At 31.4% G+C, this 23,130-nt stretch overlaps 1 protein-coding gene across 5 annotated transcripts in view; it reads left to right on the top strand.

Annotated features, from left to right (window-relative positions):
• Nucleotides 1–23,130, top strand: part of LOC113549185 (pseudouridine-metabolizing bifunctional protein C1861.05) — a 193,171-nt gene that overhangs the window by 107,304 nt on the left and 62,737 nt on the right. For 2 of the 5 annotated variants that reach the window (XR_003404914.1, XR_003404913.1), the window contains exon 15: nucleotides 12,354–12,483. The exons of the other annotated variants lie outside the window; for them this stretch is intronic. The gene's annotated coding sequence lies outside the window, so the exon portion shown is untranslated. The remainder of the gene's footprint in view (nucleotides 1–12,353; nucleotides 12,484–23,130) is intronic. 5 annotated transcript variants of the gene reach the window in all.

A 23,130-nucleotide genomic window follows, 5' to 3' on the forward strand; every position in this document is an offset into this window, starting at 1 on the left:
TTTTTTTTTTCTTTTTATTTCTTTTTTAATATTTGCTTATTCCAAAACAACGTTTTTAAAAATATCCGACCCGAACGTGCCGCCAACTATTGCACTATTATAAGCTCGCGTAATAATCGCACAACGTTTTTCAATAGCGAAATAATATGTTTTAAATAACTTTTTGTCACGCGCCACAGTAAAACTATACAAGCGTGCAAGTTTATACGCCTTAAACACATATTTCCAAGACGACTTAACATAATACAACACAACAGCGATTACAATATTTAACAACACCTGCAGTGTTGTATATTATGTACAATGTACATGGTCGAGTTTGTTAAATAATTGTGTATAGATAATTTCATCCAAATCATTAATACATTTTTGTACGGGGGTTTTTTTTATGTCTGAAATACGATTTAATCCTCATAATTTTCCCAAACTGACTTTTCGTCCGTGCGTTTACAAATATATTATTATTTTGTATACAAATATGATTTTGCAAGTTATACAAAATGTGCCCATATGACATTTGTTATATTTATTTATTTAACAATGAACATTATTTATGTTATTGTTCGAACACAATTTTATAAATATCTTTTTCAATGTCCAATAATTAGAGCTGCAGAATGAAAACCATTGTTTTTATTCGATAAACAATATCGCCGTCGCCATTCGGTCAATACGAATAAAACAAAAACGCACGGAGACGTTAAGAACGAAGTTAATAAAGGTTCAAAATATTTTTAAACATTGTAATAAAATAATATTTACGATCAATATTGTTCATTATCTCAGACTTGTAGCAATCCTCATGAATAAACTTCAAAAAACGAATTCTTGTACAAAATAATAATAAATTGGCTGGTGTGCACGATAAAAGTCGGGTAAATATTTTTACATTTTTTTTTTTTTTTTTACTGGACAAAATTGAATTTTGATAAAATTATACTCTGGACTATAGAGGATTCGGCGGACAACGAGCGGCAAGCTGGACGAAATTAATTTTAAATGTGGACATCTTACATACCTAATAATATTATGTATCTTGTAACCCGTTCGCGGAATATAAGTGCAGCGTACTGCAATGCATTATGATATTACTCATCTTACAAACACGGAATAATAATTGGCGATCGCGACACGCGACACACGTTACTGTCTCCGGAAGTTTCGCATCGTATTAGCTTTGGCCATCCATCAGTTACTCATTACGACGATGCGCACTCCTGCAGATAATAGTATTATGTAGAGGACACGCAAGTGCCGTGTAGTGTAGCTAGTTGTTCAGAGGCAGTAAACGTCGTCGTCGCGATCGAAACTGAGGAGGCGGTGGCGGCGGCGGCGGCGACGGCTGTATAGCACGCATATATTATATACTTACGTCATAACGCCGTATAATACATAGATACCCACCACCTCAGACGGTACAGGATATTAACACGCAATATTATCAAAGAACTTTTTGTCTAACGATTTTTGTGTGAGCACCACCCCCCCCCTCCTACTTTCTCTTATCAATTTGCGTCTAATTACGTTAAGACGTCGACGCAGGCGGCCCTGTCTCTGATTTATATCAAAGTGGAATGGTGTAGTTGTGCTCCACCCCCAGTTTTGGCATGGTATACATTTTTACCCTTCGAAAATGTGTCCATAAAACATTCATGACGAAATGTTAATGCATTCTATTAAATAAATCCCAATATTATTATGTTACTTTACTTAAAATGCAAACGTTTATATTATTTTTACAATTTATTGTATAAAGATTAATAATTTGCTATACTAATTTCATTTTATCATACAGTTATTCATTTTTAGTTAAATGACTAAACTGAACAATTCAAAATTTAACAAATTAATTTAATAATGCATAACCAAATCTAAAATTAGGGATATATATATATAAGCCCATTGCACTGTAATTTCATTAAAAGACACCCTTGCGACACCATACTGTCATATACAATAAAGTAATAATTTAAAATATGCTATTATCGGAAAAGGAGTAAGCTGGCATCACTATCGTCGTTCATAATATGTCATAAATACAACTCTTTTTTTCTACACAGCGTGGTTCTTTTATCGAACATCACTCATATTTTCTAAATCTATTAATGTTTTTGAAAATATTTTTTTTACATAATTTCCAGTCGAAATAAAACAATATTTTTAATATTCTTTATCATTATAATTTTTTTTTTTATTTAAAAATTTTGTTTCGTTATAGAAAATTATGTATAATGAAATATTTTCAAAAACGTTAATAGATTTTGAAATAATGAGAATTGTTTGATAAAAACATCATCCAGTATATATATATATATTAATATGTTTAAATATGTGACTGGAAATTGTAACCTTATTAAACTCAGACTCTTAAAAAAATCTCGAATATGCCTCCAAGAGTAATGTACTTATATGCAATTAAAAACATCTGCAGAAATGTATGTGTAATTCAACATAAACGTCGAAGTGTACTTATGCCAAACTTTTGGATAATTATCTTTATCTCTTGTGACTCGACATTAATAGTGTGAATTGCGGAAACAACACAGAGGGACATGTTGACGTTTGGAATGCATTCTTATTTGTTTATTTTAACAGTACGATAAAGCTCAAAAGATAATCAAATATGCATTATGCACACAATGTACGATGATACAAAACGGTACTAAAAACGATTTACCTCGAATGAGTACTACTCATCTATAACTTGAGTAGTAATTAAAATATTATTAATGTACAATCGCAGATATACACATTAAAGAGGATGTTCAAAATGAGACGGTTAGGTCAATGGGATAATTATATCATTAATTGTTATACGGGAAGAGGCAAATTTAGCGTAAACATTAATATTTATCAGTCTGTTTTTATGCGATACATAATAATTAGTTATAAACTTTCGACTTACACGTACGACGTACAAATCGAGTGTAAACACTACAATTTTTAATTTGTTATTATTAAAAGAATATTGAATGTAACTATTTGTTATGATATTTTTTATGTAAAAATATCGTGTATTAAACCAATATTTTTTATAAGCATTTAAAGTTTTTAACAACGGATAAGGGTGGCAAAAATGTTCGGGGTCATACTATTCTCATCTTATCCAAACTTTAAATTGTTATTAATTATAAACTATTTGTTTAAAGTTCGATATTAATACAAAAAGTGTTCCACTTAAAGTATGAAATTAAAAATGATAGTAACTAATGAAAAAAAAATCATAAAAATTGTAAAATGGCTAAAAGTTCATCTTTTTACAAAAATGTATAATAGCCGCATACAGCTCAAGCTTCAAACTATATCATGAATTATTGTTTTACAAAATATACAAATTTGAAAAATCGAGTACCTACGTATTGTATCTTGAATGTATTATAATACATTGTGAATAGTATCTAATTTATTATAGGTATACAATATTATGTGTGAAAAATAGGTAATTAAAAATAAGTGCCTATACAATGAAATAACTGACGTTTAGCGTGTGAAAGCAATACACGTGGGCGGACGTGCTATGATGAGTATAATATTATTATATTTTATGATAAAAAATGAAACGTTTAGAAATAATATAATACGTATTGTCTCGTACTCTCGTTATTAAATGTATAATGCTTGGTATATGATGAATGATGAATACTCAAACAACTAGGTACCATAATATACAAAAATATGCTAAGTAAAAATGTATAAATTAGTAACAAGTCTAAAATAAAATATTGAACGAAAATTAATTTGAAATTAAATATATCTTACATAATAATTAAAACTTTTCGAATTAATTTGTGCAAATACTTAAATTCGTAAGCGGAGGCATGGGTGAAAATTAAAAAATATTCGGTAACATTATAGTGATATCATTTAACTATTTCAGCGTGATTTGAGTTTAAAAAAATATATGTTGTTTAATAGTTTGCTACCCCTACATTTTTATGTACGTCGATAATGCAAAATATTTTCTTAAATTTGACACTAATACACAGTGATTATTTTTTTTTTTAATTGCTACAGTAATTTCCTGAACAAAAAAAAAATGTTTATTATATTATGTATTTTTTGAGTTTCTATTTTTTACAAAGCATTTTTATCACAAGAATCTAATTTTACTATTTTAGATTCTGTACGAAATGAAGAATTTATTGATTTTACAATGATATATGTTTTTTTTTTTTGTGTCTGTCATCACGATTTGAAGTAGAAATAATGCTTTGATTTTTGACTTCAACGTTCAGCCCCTCTTTGAAAAAGAAAATTCATCTAATTGATATTTTGGGGGGTCAAAAGTAAAAAATGTCCAGTAGTTTTCAAAAGCAATAGGAAAAACCCTAAAACAAGACGGAAAAACAGGAATTTTAACGCATTATCAGTTTTCGACAAAATCAATTTTTTTATTTTGCTGTAACTCGAAACGAATCATTGTAAATACTTGAAATTTTCACAAAATGTTATATTAGTGTTATATATTTACGATTAAATTTTCAAAATATTTTGAAGCCATTTATAGACAATTTAAATTTTCGATTTTTCTAAGTTTTTTTTTTTTAAAAAAGCCTATAAAAAAAATCCGTATACAATGATACCTGTAATTGCATTCAAATTTAACGCACCCATAATAGTTACCTACTCTCCGTCTATTCTATACAGCAAAGTGATACTTGCCCACCTATTTTATGGTTTATTGATATATTTTATACGAAAAAACTAGAATACTTTTCTAAGAATATTAATATGTACTAAATAGTGTGTATCAAATATTTAAAAAAAAAAACTGTTTTTTTATAAATATGCTTATTACAAGTTACGACATTTAAAGCTTAGAATATTTTGATAATAGTGTACAATTATGGAATTCTTTGCAAAAGTTATAATAGTCGCGACATTCAGCTCAATAATCGATTAAAAAGGAATCGCTGCTAGGGGCTGAACTTGGACTTTTTTATGAAATTTAATCTAAGATTTTTGTCTATTTGACTTCTAACTTCTATGTTTCACGTTATCAAGCGTAAATTATAATACATTTAACACCTTCTTTAATTTTATTAACCCATTAACCCCTAGAAATCACCTATACCGGCTATACCCAACCACCCACGACAGACCCATCCAAACATTTAACCACTTCACATGACATATGAGTTCGGTGCTACTGGTCGTAGAATAGATATTACGTGTCGATATATAACCTACCAACTACATAATATTATAAATTGTAATCCATATGTATAATAATGTAATGGTTGTTATCTTCGTGCATTATAGGTCTGAGGGCTTTTTAGTTTTAAACAATGGCGGAATCTCAAGTTAATTATTTAAAATTATTCTCTAAAATAGCCTTTTTCTTTAGAATAAGTAATTTTTGTTATTATCGCGGTTGTATTTTTGAGAACCGTTTAAAATTATCTCTACAAATTATTTCTTCGATTTTCATTTAATTGCAACTCAATGTATTTATAACGAATAAATTACAGTATAATACAAAATACCATAATATTATATACGTATTCTAGTGTAATTATGTTGATTAAACACATCATGCAATCACTGTATATGTGTTTAGTTTAATTTAAATCCTTTCAATTCGCAATCAGTAGATTTCTTTTTAATATTCGACACTTTCCAAAAGTTGTTCACCAACTTAAACAAATAACTCTCAGTGTATAAGAGTTTACCAAGTTACGAACAAGATTTAAAAAATAAATAAATTATAAATTAGAAGTGATTTAAGTAATGAAATAGTCGATCGAAAAATATTGAAAATATACTATAAATTGTTTTTTTTTTTGACAATCATCATGGTCTATGCAAAACTTTCAAAGTCAAATAATACATATATTGATCAATAAGTGCAAATAAAGATAAATAAAATATATAAATATATTTATTTTGTTGATTCATTTTTGTTACTTGCAAATTAAATCGATTTTCTTTAGAAAAATTATCAGGGATTAATTTATACAAATTAACAAATAATCTTTTTATCGCTATTGCCGGATTTTTTTACTACTTAATACATTTACTATATTCTAACAAAAATTATTTTAATTATCGAGGAAAACATTAGGTGTGTGTCAAAAATAAAAGTGTAATTCGTATATATGTAGAAACATATGTGTTGGTCATAAATCATAATTCATAAGTAATAACATATTATTTTATGTTACCCTATTACTTAATTATTAGGTAATAATTCTATTCTGTTACACTGTACAATTTTATTACTGGTATTTTAGTGTGTAGACAGTTACGTAAGTAAATACAGTTCAGGGTCGAGGTCATAAAAATACCTAATATTATGTGTGTATAATTTTTTTCGGGTCTAACGTCGATACGATATCGACTCGTCATGACATGTAGTACAGGCGTTTAATGTTTGTTTTAATATTTGTTTATAATATATCTGTCCATTTCACGAATATTTCCCTCGGCGCACACCTATAATTGAAAAGCTGTCCACATCGGCAGATTCCTATTTGTTGGACATTAGTCGTATCTCACATGTTCCTTCACCTTGAATTAGAGTAAAGCGCGTGACTGCCGCAAGGGTATTATTATTTTTAATTTAAACTTGTCACCCGCGATCCTTATCCGGTTTTCCCGATTTCCTTGAAAACTGTGTGAATTTTTCGCCGCGGAACTTTTGAGGCGTTAAAACATCATCACTGTCTCGGTAAGTGAACAACGCCGTTTTAATACCAACGCAGAACCCTCACCCCCCCCCCCGCCCTCCCGACTCGGAATCCGAATACGCGATGACCGAAAGGGAATAGAAAAATATCATGTCAACGTCGTTCCAAAACGGAGCACACAATAATATTTTTTGCAGTGTTCTCTATTTTATAATAATAATATGTTTCTTTCGCGCTTCTTTTCGCGTTTGCATGAGAACGCAAAAAGAAACACGTCGTGTACCTGCCTCCCTCGCTCACCCCACTCGACAACCGTGGAAAAAGCGAGACACACCGTTCGCACATTAATAATACACGCGGAAAATGTGAAACACAACGTTTCGAGTGCAGGTTATGTACGACGAAAATGTGTTTTCGAGCGCGCCGGAACACGTCTGCTGAACGGTTATACGAAAAGAACGGGACCCTTAATCACTTTTAGTGGAATGATTTTACGCGCGAGAGAAGGCCGCGGTGGCTTAAGATGTGTGTGTGTGTGTGCTTGCGCAAAAGTCGAGTTAGTGCGTGCGCGACGTTTTTATATTTTATCGTGAATTGTTTTTACCTCATAGCAATCGCGCGTTGTCGTCGTAATCGTCGTTCGCGGTATTCCGGTACCTATGGTGTGTATATATATATATATATTATATTATACGAGTATTCGTATTTCGTACGCTCACTGTGCGAAGCCGTATATACACGAGCCTTTAACTCCGCCGATATAATCGATTGCGCTCGGGGGGTTGTCTAGCTTTCCCCCTCACCATCCGTGCATGTAGTCCGAACAGTGCTGCGGTTGACTTCGGCCAAAGGGTCGCATACACACACACACACACACACACACACAGTGTCCCGGTGTCCCGAAAGTGAGATTCTAAATACACAATACAACAACATGTACATATTAATATATAATACCTTTGCCAATGGCCGGTACTATTTCAAGTTCTCACTGTGCGCGGCGGTGTTCATTACACACCGCGATGGTGGACAGCATTAGCGCTATGAGATTTATACTAATATACATTTGGATATGGTGTGCGGCAACTGTATTTAGGTTACAACCTTATACAGGTATTGTTTGGAAACGAAAAAAAAAACAAACATCGAAATTCGATTCGATGGTTTTCATTGTATTCCTCTCGTTCGACCGATCTTTTATTTATTTATTTTTTTTTTTTATTTTTTTTTTTTTAGTTTGGTTTAAGAGCTTAATGGTGTAAACGTTAATGTCGGTAGACTGGAAAAAAACATCTACCTACTGGGATTAATAATTTTCTCCGCGTCGGAAAGTTACCCGCGATAGGTCATCATGTGGCGTGTAATATACCGAAACGAAAAAAGTTTTCCCGCACCGATGTACAATATAATAATAATAATAATAATAATAATGCGCCGTGTAATAGTAATTAAATAGCACGGTGCGGCCGTTGTACCGTTGAAGTGACTTGCCGATTACACTGTGTCATCAGTCAAAAGATCCGTCTTAATACGAGAAAAATAAAACTTCGTTTTTAAAATAAATTGGCATTTGAACCGTATTACAAATTATGTATCTTGGCGGTTGCCACGGGGAAACGATTTCGGGATAACGGGGCGGCGGCCTATTATTGAATTATTTTTTAAACGAAACGGGAGACGACGTGCAATACCGGAATATTATAGTCCATACTAATTCTCTCTCTCTCTCTCTCTATATATATATATATATATAATATGTTCTACGCTGGTGTGTGTGTGTGTGTGTGTGCTGTGCGTAATATTATATTATATTTCGACATTATGCAAAGCAAAAAGAAAAAAAAAAAATGAAAAATGAAAATCGAAATTACGTTCTTCGCTGCCAGCGCACACACTAAAACGAGTTAAATCTCGTAAACACAGTAATGTGATTTGAATGTATTATAAAGACGAGATTTACTGTGAACATCCCTATAGGTATACCTATGTAGGTAAATGCATATTATATATAAACGCGCAGCTTTTAGATTTGCAGACGTGATAATATAAAACCGTTTGCGGGATTTATCGTATTATACGGATTGTTTATTAAAAAAAAATTCTACAGAGTCTCGCAAAATGATTTTATTCCACTCGTAAAATTATGCCGCCGACGAACAGTCACCGTCCAGGGGTGGTCAAATAAGGGTCGTTCGCTGATGGTTTCATAATAGACGGTTCCCGGCGGTTTGCCGGCGCGTATATTTACGCATTTATTGATAAAACCGCAGTATTATCGCGCTCTACGGTGATGTTTCTATTATGACTGACACGTCCGTGTATTCTATAACTATTAGGTACCTACCTACCTATATATTAACGTCCATTCTAGTATTGTTACTCGCCCATAATGTGTTAAATGGGCAGTTCCGCTTCGTATATGGACCCGTATTCTACCTATATATAGAAAATAAACTCACATACATCTCACAAAGAATAATGTTTTCCGGTAGACATTTATCAAAAAGAGTCTGAGCACTCCTGGTCTGTAAGTATATATATAAATAATAATCACACGTATAATACGTCTCGGCGCCGTCGCCTGAACGATTTCGAAAAGTTTGTGCGGTTACAGCTCACATATTATATTTTATGTACAGACACGTTCTGCTATTCGTATAGGTGCAGAACCCGATCGAAATTTCAGGGCACGGTCTTTTGTATACTTGAAATGGTTATATATTATATTTTATAATTATTGTTAAAACCATACAAGTTTAGTATTCGACATGTTGACGTTTTTTGTACACCCAATTTTTGAAAAAATATTCTGCTTTATAGACCAGAAAATTAAAAACCAAGAGCTAATAGATGGATTGACAGATAAACATAAGGATTAAGAACGACAAAATCAAAGGATTCCCAGTGACTTTTTGATAAATTTTCCAAAAGAAGCGAATTGTCTTCGAAATAGTGAGTGTTACTGGTAAAGGATTTTGCTGCATACCTATATGAGTTATACACACACATGTATTCGTCTATAAATATTTGCTATAACGTCAACTGAAAATATGTACGTACAGAAATGATAAATGAATTATTCTAGGCAATATTATGCAAAGACGGGCGTTATATAATATTAGCATGCGTATAATATGTTATATACCTATGCGTGTTTTGTGTGCAGGTATATGAGCGATAGCCAATTAACTTAAATTATATCGCCGCCGTATCGCTGAAATATATATTTTCAGAGCTATAATATTATTCTCCTCACATTATAACAAAATATATAGATATTTTGCGTGCGTGCGTGCGTGCGTGCGTGCGTGCGTTTGGTAGGTACCCATATAGCGGTTTTGAAATTTACCCGCGTAGGAGAGTTGCGCGTTATCGCCTTGTGTTCCCCTGGATATGTTTCAAATCCCCAATTAGCGGAATGATCAAATTAGATCTCATTCTATGCAGTGCTGTGACGTTATAATATAATGTTAAGGTTAACCCTTCTAAGTATATCATACGCATGTGTATGATATAATAACAACAATGATTTATGAATAACCGACGTAATAAGACTGTTTTCTGGGCGATGAAACGCGCAAACGCGCGGCTGTATGTGTATATAGCACTGTTGTAGTAGGTACATCTATTGTCGGGGGGTATATGATGGGGTAATAGGGTGTGAATAACGGTTTAAATATTTATCGAATCGGTCTCGTTTTCACAATATTATCAATTTATCATTATCGGATCTCTGTCGAGGAAAAATATCGTATATTATAATACTGACTAAAAATCATAATATTTACGATTTTAAGAAAATGCACAACATATACTGATTGGTATGCATACCAATTATCTTTTTATTTGTTTTTACTTTTTTATTGAAAATGCTCTGCACAACAAAGATTAAATTTAACTTTATATGTACTGTTTATTAAAAGAAAATAGTTGGTTTTTGTACACTAATACTCACAAATGTATGCAGATTTTCGACTATAATAAGCCGGAAAAAAGTATATTGCGTTACGACGACGTATTTTAATTGGCTAAGGGTAGATACCTACGTAGCTCACGAAGGTTCATCGATCGAACGGAGTAGGTATATTACGCGAGCATATTATGAACGGTTTTCTACAATATCGACAATTTTATTATTAACGCCGTAATCATATTATATAATGTAATGTCACCGAAATGTTTTATCATCAGCCATCGTTTTCATTATTATTAGCATACCATAATTTTGCTGTCCTAAAAGGGACTTTACTTTTAAAAAAAATAATTACCCGGTAACTATTGAATAAAAATTATAAAACACTTAAATTAATTTCACTTTTGTACAGTATTAATATTTAATGGCAAAATAACATTTGAATAACACTTTTCATAAGACATATCATTCATAATACGCATTTGTATAGTATAATTATTATGATTGATGATTATTGAATAATGATGGCAGTAGCGTAACAAGGATTTATATAAGAGGGGGATGGGTCCAAGAATTATAAATCTATTATTATTGTAATAAAAAAAATATTTTAGATATCATAATATTATACTATAATAGGTATAGTACAAAAACCAATAATTATACATAGCCTAAAATCTAATAAAAAACGTTGCTATACAGTAATTACCAAAAAAAATGAACAACTATCTCATCAATAAAAAAAATGCAATTGAAAGAATTTATACTTAGATTTTTATTTAATTCGACACTTAACACGCTCCGGGATTGGCACTTCAATGGTATATCTATGTATCATTTGTATAACTAAAGGTCTAAAACCATGGACTGTAGATAATAAAATATTTTGTTATTTATTTTTTATCATAGAAATAAAATGAAATGTATTCGTTTCATTTTTAATTTAATAAAATTAATTTATTTCGAACTTTAATGAATATGGGACAAAAGTTTTACCATAAAAAGGGGAATTCGGATCTCGAAATCCGAGCCATTCATTCCACCTAATGTCGGAAATCTAGTCACACTACTGGATGTATTATTATTATTATTATTATAAGACACAGTCTTGTAAAATGCTCCATAGTTACTACAATGCAATACTTTTGTATTCTGAATATAATATATTAAATTTTAATATATTATATCAATATAGGAATGAATGTATGGCATATTAATAAAAAATAAATAAAATAAGACAAAAATAAAAAAAAAAATACTAACATGTACGCGTATTCGTGTACAATAGATTTCCACGTACCTACATAATATATATTATATAATATGTATATATGTGCACGCTAGTCGCTACTTAAAAATACCGCTTTTCAGGAATGTGTTCGAAACGAATTATTCAAAATCCTACTCAGTCTGTGTCTAGTGTAAATAATTATATGTTCGCATACAGTAGGTGTGCCTATGTTTTCGGGGTAACGGCTGTTATTCATTGGTTTTAAATAATATCTTTGCGCGATAAATTCTGAAAGATTAAACTGAAACTTTTAGAACCGCTGTGCATATAAAATCCATTATCGTGATGAACATTTTAGTGCTCGGGATTACTGTATACCAACGTTTATCGATTAGTTGCGTGCGGAAAGTTGTAACCGGCAGACGTTTGATTTATGACGTGCCAGAGAAATCATCAGCGACCGTTTTTTCCTTTTTAATTTTAAAAAACTGTATAATTTATTTTTCTCTATTCCTATTGTCGCAAATGTGACGAGACGTCGGAGATGGAAAAATATTTGAACGTATATTATAATAACTAGGTGCGCGGGACAATAATATGCGATCCCGTGCGTATGATGGCAACTGCAACGTCTGCAACGATTTCAACGAGAAAAAAAAAGGAAGAAGAAAGAGCATTGACAACAAATGTTTTCAATAACAATTTTAAAGGTATACGGTTTTTTTTTTTTAGTAAAAGTTTTTTTTTTTTTTTTTTTTAAATTAAACATTAAACAATGTTTAATTTGCGGTTGGACTCGAGGGACTGCGGAAGTGCTACAGGAATACGAAACTACAATACACAGATTTATACAGTATGCAGCGATACTGGAGACAATAGTGCAGTATAACTGGACGCTGGTCTCCATTCGAAGGGTGACAAATAGACGAGTAACATCACGATTATTACAATTTATGAGTACCTTTATAAATAATATGTATTATACCGGATGGTTCAATAAGCATCATATTTACCAATCTTCTTCTCGATTTTATTGTTTAAATACGTGTTTATTTAATGAACTCTGATCTATTTAAATTTTTAAATAAAGATCATATCTTCAAATGGATGTTAGATTTCTTATGCCTTTGAACAATTTAAATTAGTGTTTAATTAAGTGTCTTGTGGCGATACAAAACTTTTTTTCACCCGCGAGAACCGTCTTTTTTTATACTAAATAGTTAAACAAATAATGACAATTATCTTATGAAAAAAATGACAAAAATATTAATGCATTATCGATTATCATTAATGCGCGTGTACGATGAAACAACTCCATTTTTAAAATGTTTTATTTCGGAAACCATATTTTGATATTTCCTAATAATTAGTTGTTTTACAACCAGACAGCTCGGATTGTTATAATGCCCGATACAATGCAAAAACAGTAGTCTAGTTGTGCGTAATCACCACATAAACCAGACAGCGTCGAAGGCCTTGAGAATATTTCTAAAAACGATAGGTATCTTGTTATTGCACTAATGCAATTATTCGAATGTGTAGTTTCTGAGTTATTATTTATTATATTACTAACCAATTTTTTTATTAGGATTTTATGATTTGTAAAATGTATATAAATTATTTTTTTTACTAAATAATATTATATACATTTAACATATTCATCAATTTTTTTAGTAAAAAGGTGAGGTTCTCATATTTATTTTTTACTATTATTATTATAAGATTAGACGGGCAAAAAACTTGTATCGCCGTAGAACACTCCTCAAATGACATGAAAAATTTAAGTATCTACGTGAAATATGGTCTTAAAAACGTACTTAATCGTTCTGGAAATATAATTGAATGAACGCATAACTAAAGGTTAAAACGATGGCGAGCGTGCTTGTAGAATTATGCTCTCTCTCTCTCTCTCTGTACAGCGGGTTAGTACCTATCATTAATATTATTACCGTATAAACTTATGTAGCGAATCAACGTATATTAAATAATCATCGCGAATTGCGGGCAATAATATTGCATAGACGTTAAGTGAATTATTATAATATATAGATTATTATAGGCACTTACATAATAATAATAATAATAATAATAATATAGTATATTATTATGTTATCTATCAATCATTATTTTATGGTCTCGACAGAAACAATAATATGATTTTATTTGCACACATGCAGCCATGCAGGTGTGTTGTACAGTGTATATAATAACGGCAAACACAATATTGTTGACTATTGATGTGTTATATTACTTGTTTGAAACTATATAGACATCGTTATATTATTACGTCATATTGCCGAATCGAAAACGTCGCCGTTCGAGACGATCGATCAACTATCAAGTAGACGTTTCGCGTCACGCCGTAGAAGACCCGCAGTTGTATATTACTCCGACAAGTAAAATATGGTTATATTTTTTATTGCGTTTTAAATCACTGTTGAATTAATTTCGTTCCGATTAGAAATTTGAAATGTCTGTTTTAATCGGTCTCTGCAAATTGTACAAGACGAATATTTGTGTGGACCGAGAGTGATATAATTCGTATATATATATTATAAATTATGTTTAATGTAAATACAATCGAATAATCATGAGATTAAATTTAAATTTAAAAAGACATAATTTTCTGTTTGATTAAAATTTTTGAAAAATTCAACGACTAGACCTTATTTGTCTTGAGATTTTGGCCTTCCGAAATAAGTACAAAACCGTATTGTTCGTGTATAAAATAATTCTACAGTTGTATCTCGAACAAATACATTGCAAACATTTTTTTCTCGCTGTTCTTTTGATCCCACTACGAAAATGTTGAACTTCGTCTTCAGATTTTTTTGTTACCTGCATACTTAAAATAAGCCCATTCAGTAAAGGTTTACAAAAATATCTGTCAATTTGCCGTTAAGAATTTAAGATATCAACCAAAGAAGCGTGCGTCGAAGCGTTCACAACAGCGTTTTTTTTTCTTATATTCTGATATAAACTGTAAATCGCTTATTGTTCTTAATAATACGCATTTTCTGATTTAAACGTACACTTAAACTTAGAAAATCCGAGAATTAATTCTGGTAACATTTATTTATTCGTACAAAAGCTATATCTTATATTTTAAAAGTTGACTTTTTCAAAAATTATTTTCATCTCGTTTCATCTGGTATCTATCTATAATCTATATGTGATGGTATATACACATGACTCGAACTCAGAAAACTATAACGAAATAAACTTTCGATTATCGCGGTCCACGGGACAGGGTATAATTTAAAAACTCGTTTGCCGTTTTCTTCTGCACTCTGATAATTACGATCATCTATACATTGTGTCTACGATAATATTCATTGTTATATTATTATATAATATATATATATATATGTGTGTGTGTGTGTGTGTGTGTGCGCGCGCGATGTAAGGTTATTACCCTGCGCATTACATTAGATCTATAGTTGTTGTGGAAAACAGTCTACCCTCTAAAATTACTCTGTCAGTCAACACACTTGGGAATAGGGTGGCCGTGTGCAGCGTGTTTGGCGCCATAGATTTTGGCAAGTGAAGCGACGCCTCACTAAACTTCGAACTAAATGTTTCGTTTACAATTTCGTACATCGCATCCGTTAGATTTATGGCGATGTCTACGCATATTTTGTTGTTATTCGTTCGTTTGCGACGATACCCCCAAATTATATAGGTTTTAGTTTGTTTAGTATAATAGCCCCCATAGTGTTGCCTTTTTACATAATAATATGTATAATATTAAAGATTTTGGAAAAGTCGTCTGTTCTTTAGTAGTTCAGAGGCCATACCGGCACATTGAACTGCACATTTATTTCAGTTTTGTTTTGGTTATTTTTTTTTTTTTTTTAACGCCAAGCTTCCTTAATCCTCCGGCAATTGTTTAAAAAGTAACACAACTCCAAACCGGGAAATTAATTATTTTTAGACCATTACGTATAACATATAGTTTGTGCCCGTTGTATACTGAATATAATTTATTATAGTTTATACAATTAAAATGTGTGTACAAAATATCATGTTACGTTAATAAACGACTTTTGACGCAGATTAAAATTATTATAAAAACTTTAACATATGGACATTTTACATTTAATTATTAATGATATTCGTACGTTCATATTATACATTCAAATTCGATTATATATTGCAATTACAATATTATATTATTTTTCCATTCATAAATTAATAATCCTAATTAGGTAATTGTTTAGATATTAGTTTATAGCATAATGTATACGTAATACCATTGGTTATAAATAAAATAGTACTGTTTATAATCAGTAGTAATACACTAATATACGTACTTTGTTAAACGAAAATACTTTTATTGTATTAAATTTTCATCCATAAATTATTATTTTATTGTTAAATTATATGTTTTTTTATTTACCAACAAAATTATTGCTATGCTAACTATAAACAATTCTTATTTTAAATAAATTATCCCAGATATGAATTTAAATACTTAAGTCAGTTAATGCATTACAAATTGTGTTTCTAATATTACATTATTGCTAATGAGGTGAGAACTCTAGTAGGTATACTTACCACGTATACTTTAAAATTTTAAAATATAAACGAGCATATAAGTTCTTAAAAAAATATTTTTATATTATAAATATTATATATTAGTTATTATAATTTATTAAATAATAATAAAAACGGCGAGAACAACAAAAAACAATTGGATAATGTTATTGTTGTATTGCCTGTTGAATACCCATACTTTGTTTACCTTAGTGCAAAACACTGTTGTTTTTAATGTATTATTATTTATTGTTTAGATTTGACAACTATATGATGAATCATTTTATGCTAAAAATTATTCTGAGAAGAGTTTAGTCTACTACAATATCCATGTAGGTTTAGTGTTTAAATTAATAACGTATTTTTTAAAAAATATAAATTAATAAAAAAGGACTTTAAAAAAATAATTATTATAAATAATTTACGTTTTACGAGTCGATTTCTTTCCAAAATTTAATTAATTAATTTAGTGTTTACTAATCAGTATGACATGGACTAAATGATAAATCCGGCATTAAGACTTGGAGTTTTATTATCAATACCTAGTTTGGCTAGTTAATCTAACTAATGTGAAATCAGTGTCGTGACTACAATAGGTTACGGTAGGTGGCAGTGATGACTGATGCGTCTTAAATGCACTCATATAGTCATATACCAGAGAATCAGATTTTATCATACACCTACATTTAAAAAACAAATATTTCCATAATATAAGAATACTTAATTTTAATTTAAATTTTGATATTTTAGAACGATTTCATGTTTAACAAATAGATCGTTTCAACGATTCTTGTAACATTATTATTATAAATATTTTCAGTATAGGTATATAGACAGGTATTGCACGAGTGACTAATACTGTAGTCCGATAAAACAATCGCCGATCTCTTGACAATACGCAAAATATACAAAAACGTATCGACACAGTAGTATTAAACATTATAGAGCACATTTTGATTAGCTCGTCTGTAATCCATCACCATTCACAACCGCGCAGAGTCATATCTACAAGATCTGAAAACAATTCAAAGCAATTTCTCACGATACGTCGATGTGGCCTCCAGCAGCCGTTTATAGATATATTTCATGTATACCTACACTTAGCGTACAATAAAATAAAATAAAACAATACTACGTGATTCGGTACCGAACTTCGATTTCGAAACGATGCCGCGCACGTATTTTTATTTTGATATCGTAGGTACGGCCATGCGTTTAACAATTTTTTCATCGTTGGGAATCGATTTCGGGACAACTAGTGAGCCGCCACATATTTTATGCCGACGCAGTGGTCTGAAATATAATCTTAAGCCGGGTTCCTTTCATACCGTCTCGTGTAGAGTGAAATATATTATTATTATTTGTAGTCGAAAACGTGTTATCAACATTTCGTTACCCGCGTGTTGAATAATAATATAAGTACAGAACACAACACAACAAGGTGTAATGCGAACCTACAGGTGTTAAAGTCGAAAAATAAATATGATAAAAAAATCATTGAACGTAATAATTAATAACGTGTATATGGTTTTAAATATTCTACTACATCTAATATCTATTGTACGGAAATTAAGTTACAGTCGAATAATATTTCGGTAGCTAATCTTCAACGAGGAGAGCTAAACACCTTACTAGTGTAGTAGTGTCCATATGGGACAAGGGACTTTAAAATATTATGTTTGTAGCCGAGTCTCATAAAACAAAGCGACACTGCGTAGTTCAATATAAATCTAAAAGTTGAGTAAATAAGTAGGTAGGTATAAATCTTAAATATAAAATAAATAGTTGAACTGATAAACTTCCGATCCCGTCGTAATTATAACATGGACATTTTATAATAACAAATCGTCATAACCACAGTATGATTAGGCATACCTGCATGTTTGGATATATTTTCGTGAATCCACGATGAGTAATACCTAATACCCATGCACATTGCAAGTATATATGTGATGTGATTCTTGTATGTATATTGTATGTATACATTTATTTAAGCATGTCATGATCCAGTACAGTGTGTTCACAATAAATTTTCAGTGGACTGAAAATCTCACCGGTAACTTCACTATTTGCGCTAACGCTAGTCGGTCGTTAGTGATTTGTAAAAGTACTAGGATTTAAAGCATATATCTTACTGCGTAGGTACCTATAAATGTATAAGATCCTGAATTGTATTAAAAAGTCATTAAATAATGTACCTATATAATTTTACTTGAACCCTGCTCTTAAATAGCTGCAGTCTTACACTTTTATTTCAATTTTCAAACAACTATCCTCCAAAAGTATAAAAGTAGGTGCAATAAGATCGCCGTCGAATTTACAAAATTGTATTAAGATATATACACTATATTAAAAAAAAAAAAAAACGTAAATCTTAAAAATAATGTGCAGTTATCAAAATATGCGCAAATAATCCTGAACACTAGTTTATCAATTAATCAAAGTGATCACCACATTGTATGATGAGATTTGTCTGGAACACAATTGGTTTGTTTATGCAATATTGCCGGTATCCGCTATATAACTTCCATATGAAATCCCGCGGAATCCTCCCAGCATAATAAATAATTGTATAATGCTTTTAGAATAAACAGTTCGCACAATAGTGACTAATATATGTAACGATTTCGCACGGATATCAATATAAACAACATAAGTTGTTAATGTTATGTAAACACTAGATACCTACCTGTCTAATATTATTTGAGGTTACATTTGCATTATGCAAGGCGTCAGCTATGTAATAATTATCGCATAGCACTTAATGTATAGAAGAGAGAATGATTTTCAATCGATAAATTGTGGATAATAATTTTTGTATTTCAGATCGTAAATGGGTATTTACTATTTTTATAATGCTGAAAAATATATTAGCCCTATATTATAGTAGGATTCGGCGTTCATATATGTATGTTTTGATTCGAGTGACGACGAATGTCAAATAACAATAATAATAATAAATAATTATAACGCTCAATTAGTGGTTATTTTAAAACTTTTTTTTTTTTTATTAATAATGGTTCTGAGAAAACATACAGCAGATATTATTCTAAATATACACATCTATACACTATATTATAACTATACTGTGTAGCAGCTAGAGGTTTTCAAAGTTTTTTTTTGCGTACTACTATCGTGTGTATTACGGTCTTGCGGATCGGATCGTTCATACATACTTGTGTGCACTAAACACTGCCTAATCACTAAAAACAGAACTATTCTAAATTTCAATACATTTATAAGTCATAACAATAAAAATGTAGAATCAACTAAATGGATTGGCCCGAAGAATGATTATTACTTTGTATAAATAATTTAATAAAATTACAGTTATTTAAATAGATAGTTAGTTTTGGAGATGTGATGAATATAACGGGTAATACTATACTACTGCGTTTAATATGAATCGTTTTTATTATTTCGAATCGATTATTCGGATATTCATGTAAAAGAAGTGTAAAACTCATAACGACGTGGCAGAATAACGAGAATACATTTTCGAGTAAACACGACTGCAATCCGATTCGTTTTTATAATGTGAAGTCATTGGTTTTAGGTTTAAAAATAACCACTCCTATTACCCAACTATATCATATACAAATATACAATATGTATGAACAAATACTCAACAAAATACAATTTATTTTAAACAAATGTACTTTTTTCACAATTGTTCGAAATATTTTATGTTTATTAGTCATACAAAAGTGAGTGTTGTGTGTTTTTTCATATATTACGAGCCATTGGATCCATTGGAACATTTTAGAATGATTTAATAATATTTTTTCTGATTTTAATTTAGTAATTGTATAATCTGAAAATGAAGTTTTTTACAATAAGTACAAATGATTTAGGATGAATATAAAATAAATTATTAAATTAAAATAGTTACGTTTCAAGAGATACGGTGCTTATGCGAATAAGAGGGCTCAAGTGATGGATCTTTGCGATATGATGTGAAGAGGTTTGTCGATCAGTAGGTCATGAACTCATGACATCAAGTTAGTTTTAAGTACTTTCTGAGGTGACCAGGAATAGTGGGGACGGACGACAGTTCCGAAATCAGGAGCTTGCGATGGTTGTGGACATTAGAATGTAGGCGTTTGTAGAATGCATTGGCAACGTTTTGCACTGTTGATATAATACCTACAAGTATATTTATAGAGATTGTCATTTGAGACATAATATGGTGCTTTAATATTGTTTGACAAAGGAATTTCGGATGAAATATTCTGATTATAATAATTGTGGTGGATTTAGCAGCTCCCCATATCTAGTTGGATACCATAAGCCCAAATTGGTTTGAAGAGAAGTTTATTTTTGAGATTAACGTACCTATTTGTATACAAAAATAAGTCGTAATAGCTGTCGAGAACGGTTGTTTAAGGTGAGGGGTTTAGAATGGATATGGCCCCAAGTTAGTCAACGATCTAATTATTGTAGACGTAGACTTAATAATATGAATTATTGTAAAATGGATAATAAAATGTTACGAGTAAATGTATTTTATAAAAAGTTACTTAAAATGAAACCAAGAAGTTTAATTTATTATAAATTAATAATTTTTTTTTTTAGGTACATTATTCGATCTGTATTTGTATCATACTAGACGATGCAACAATAAATGTTTAAAAAATAGGAAGGCAAATGAAAAAAACTGTAATAGATAAAACAAAACGGCATTGTAATATATAGATAAAGGTACATTCAGCGGCACGGTTATGAGCCAAACATTTTTTTTTTACTACCTCATACTTAGTTTCCTGGAGTTATATGAAGGGCATAATTATCGCTTTTCCCCTCGGATAATATCAATGTAGTACCTAGTGGGGGTAGAAATAAACCCCTGACCAAATGCGCATATTTCAATAAATAATATCAACAATATTTATGCACAAAATAACAATGAACGTGTATTTATTGATAAACTATAATCACTATATCTACTTCTTAAATAAATGTATTGTCAATGGTATAATAACTATATTAGCAAAACTCCCATTTAACGGTTTATAGTATATACAAAGGTTTAATTGAGTGCTTAATTACTTACGAAGTTATGACAATTTTATGGCAACTCATCGGGGGGTTATTGGGTTAACATCAATTAAATCGATATACCCAACATACGACCTTTTATTATTGTCTAACCTTTTATTATTATTGTTATTATTAAATATTACAGACGTTTCCGAATTTCCCCTATAGAATAATAACAAAAAAAAAAAAAAAAAACGTATTTCACGATGATGTGGCATTTTCCCAAACGATTACGAAACGAAAATATAAATCGGAACGACGCAAACACAATAAATGCGTTTTAAATGTGAAAAAAAATGTCGCATTATATTATTGCATCGTATCACAGGTACCATCGCGAGCAAATCTAATTCTGTTAAAATATATCCTTAAATTTGCTGGACATCCTTATTAGTCGGTCAGGCTGGGTCGCACCTACCAATATCCATCAGTCTCGTGCGCACGGTTTGAGAGGCTCGACCCACCCGATCAATTTGTTTTGCATCTAAGTTATTAACGCAGCTATAAGTATTTGTTTTATCGAATTAAAAGGAACTATACTCCTGCTAGACTCCTGAAGTACCTATATAACGTATGATCAATAAACTATTATTAACCAACACTTTTATAATGATATACCTGCTTAAAACATTAATGTACTTTTTTTCACAATACAGTGAAAACTGCAGTGTAATGCGGACGCCGAAAATAAAACGGAAAACTATCCAACACGAAATTTTTCCATATATGGTCCCGGCACGTTCATATAGTTTTATAATAATATAAGCCTCGATGAAACGGGACCTTCCTGACGCGAAACCGGAACGATTTTGTTGGTCCCGTGCAAGTAAAAAACCTCGCAAAACCGGATATACGACAAGCGTTACAACGTTGATACGAGTATCACACGAGTGTAGGTACGTCGTAAAACGATAATTAATTGATGACACTGCACCAAATATATCAGTTGGGTAATCTGTGTTTTTTGGTTATCGCATTTGCGATACAAGCTCATCCCGCGCGTACAGCCGCGAAACTGCAGTCGTGCACCAACAACAGTCTGGCACCGAAAAGTTTTCTTGCGCGTACAAAGTGAGGTCCGTTACTCGAATACGTATAAGAATGAGAAGTGTGGACTTATCGGTATGAAAATTTGATACGAGTTTTTATTCGATAATCCGGAAAACCGCTTAAGGCGGAATTGTTGGTTGGTCCCCCCCCCCGTACGCTATTCCGCATCAGACCGATTTGTTTTTTTCGTAAACCCCTCCGCGGAGAAATTCTGCGCGCGTGCCTACCAATAATCGGCAATTACCATTGTACGGACACCGCGATGAAAGCTATTTGCAGGCCGGTGCCCGCCGGACAAAATATACGAATGTCGGTATTAGGTACCGCCCGAATGCAGTGGCCAGCACACAGTATTATTGCGCGCGGCCGCGTTTACATGATACACCCGTGTACTATATTTTATTGTTTGTGTTCTCCGCGACAATAATGTCGACATGTCTTTATCGTCGTTGTTCATGGCGGATGAACGCGGCGAGAACTGCCCGCGGGGACGACGGGATTTCCAATAGGGTTTTCAACAATTTCCACGCGGAAACGGTAGACTCGACGACCCACCTTCGTATGACACACGACCGTGCTCGCTGGTCGGCGTGTTGACGTTTTGTTTTGTTTTTTTCTATTATCATTATTATCGTTTATTAAAAGCGAAATTCAATCGTTCGGCAGCCTGACAAATAAATACGGGTGCACAATAACACGCGCTTTGTCCCTTGACAATCTCTGTGACTTTA

This window comes from Rhopalosiphum maidis, chromosome 4 (assembly GCF_003676215.2).
Source record: "Rhopalosiphum maidis isolate BTI-1 chromosome 4, ASM367621v3, whole genome shotgun sequence".
Lineage (NCBI taxonomy): Eukaryota > Metazoa > Arthropoda > Insecta > Hemiptera > Aphididae > Rhopalosiphum > Rhopalosiphum maidis.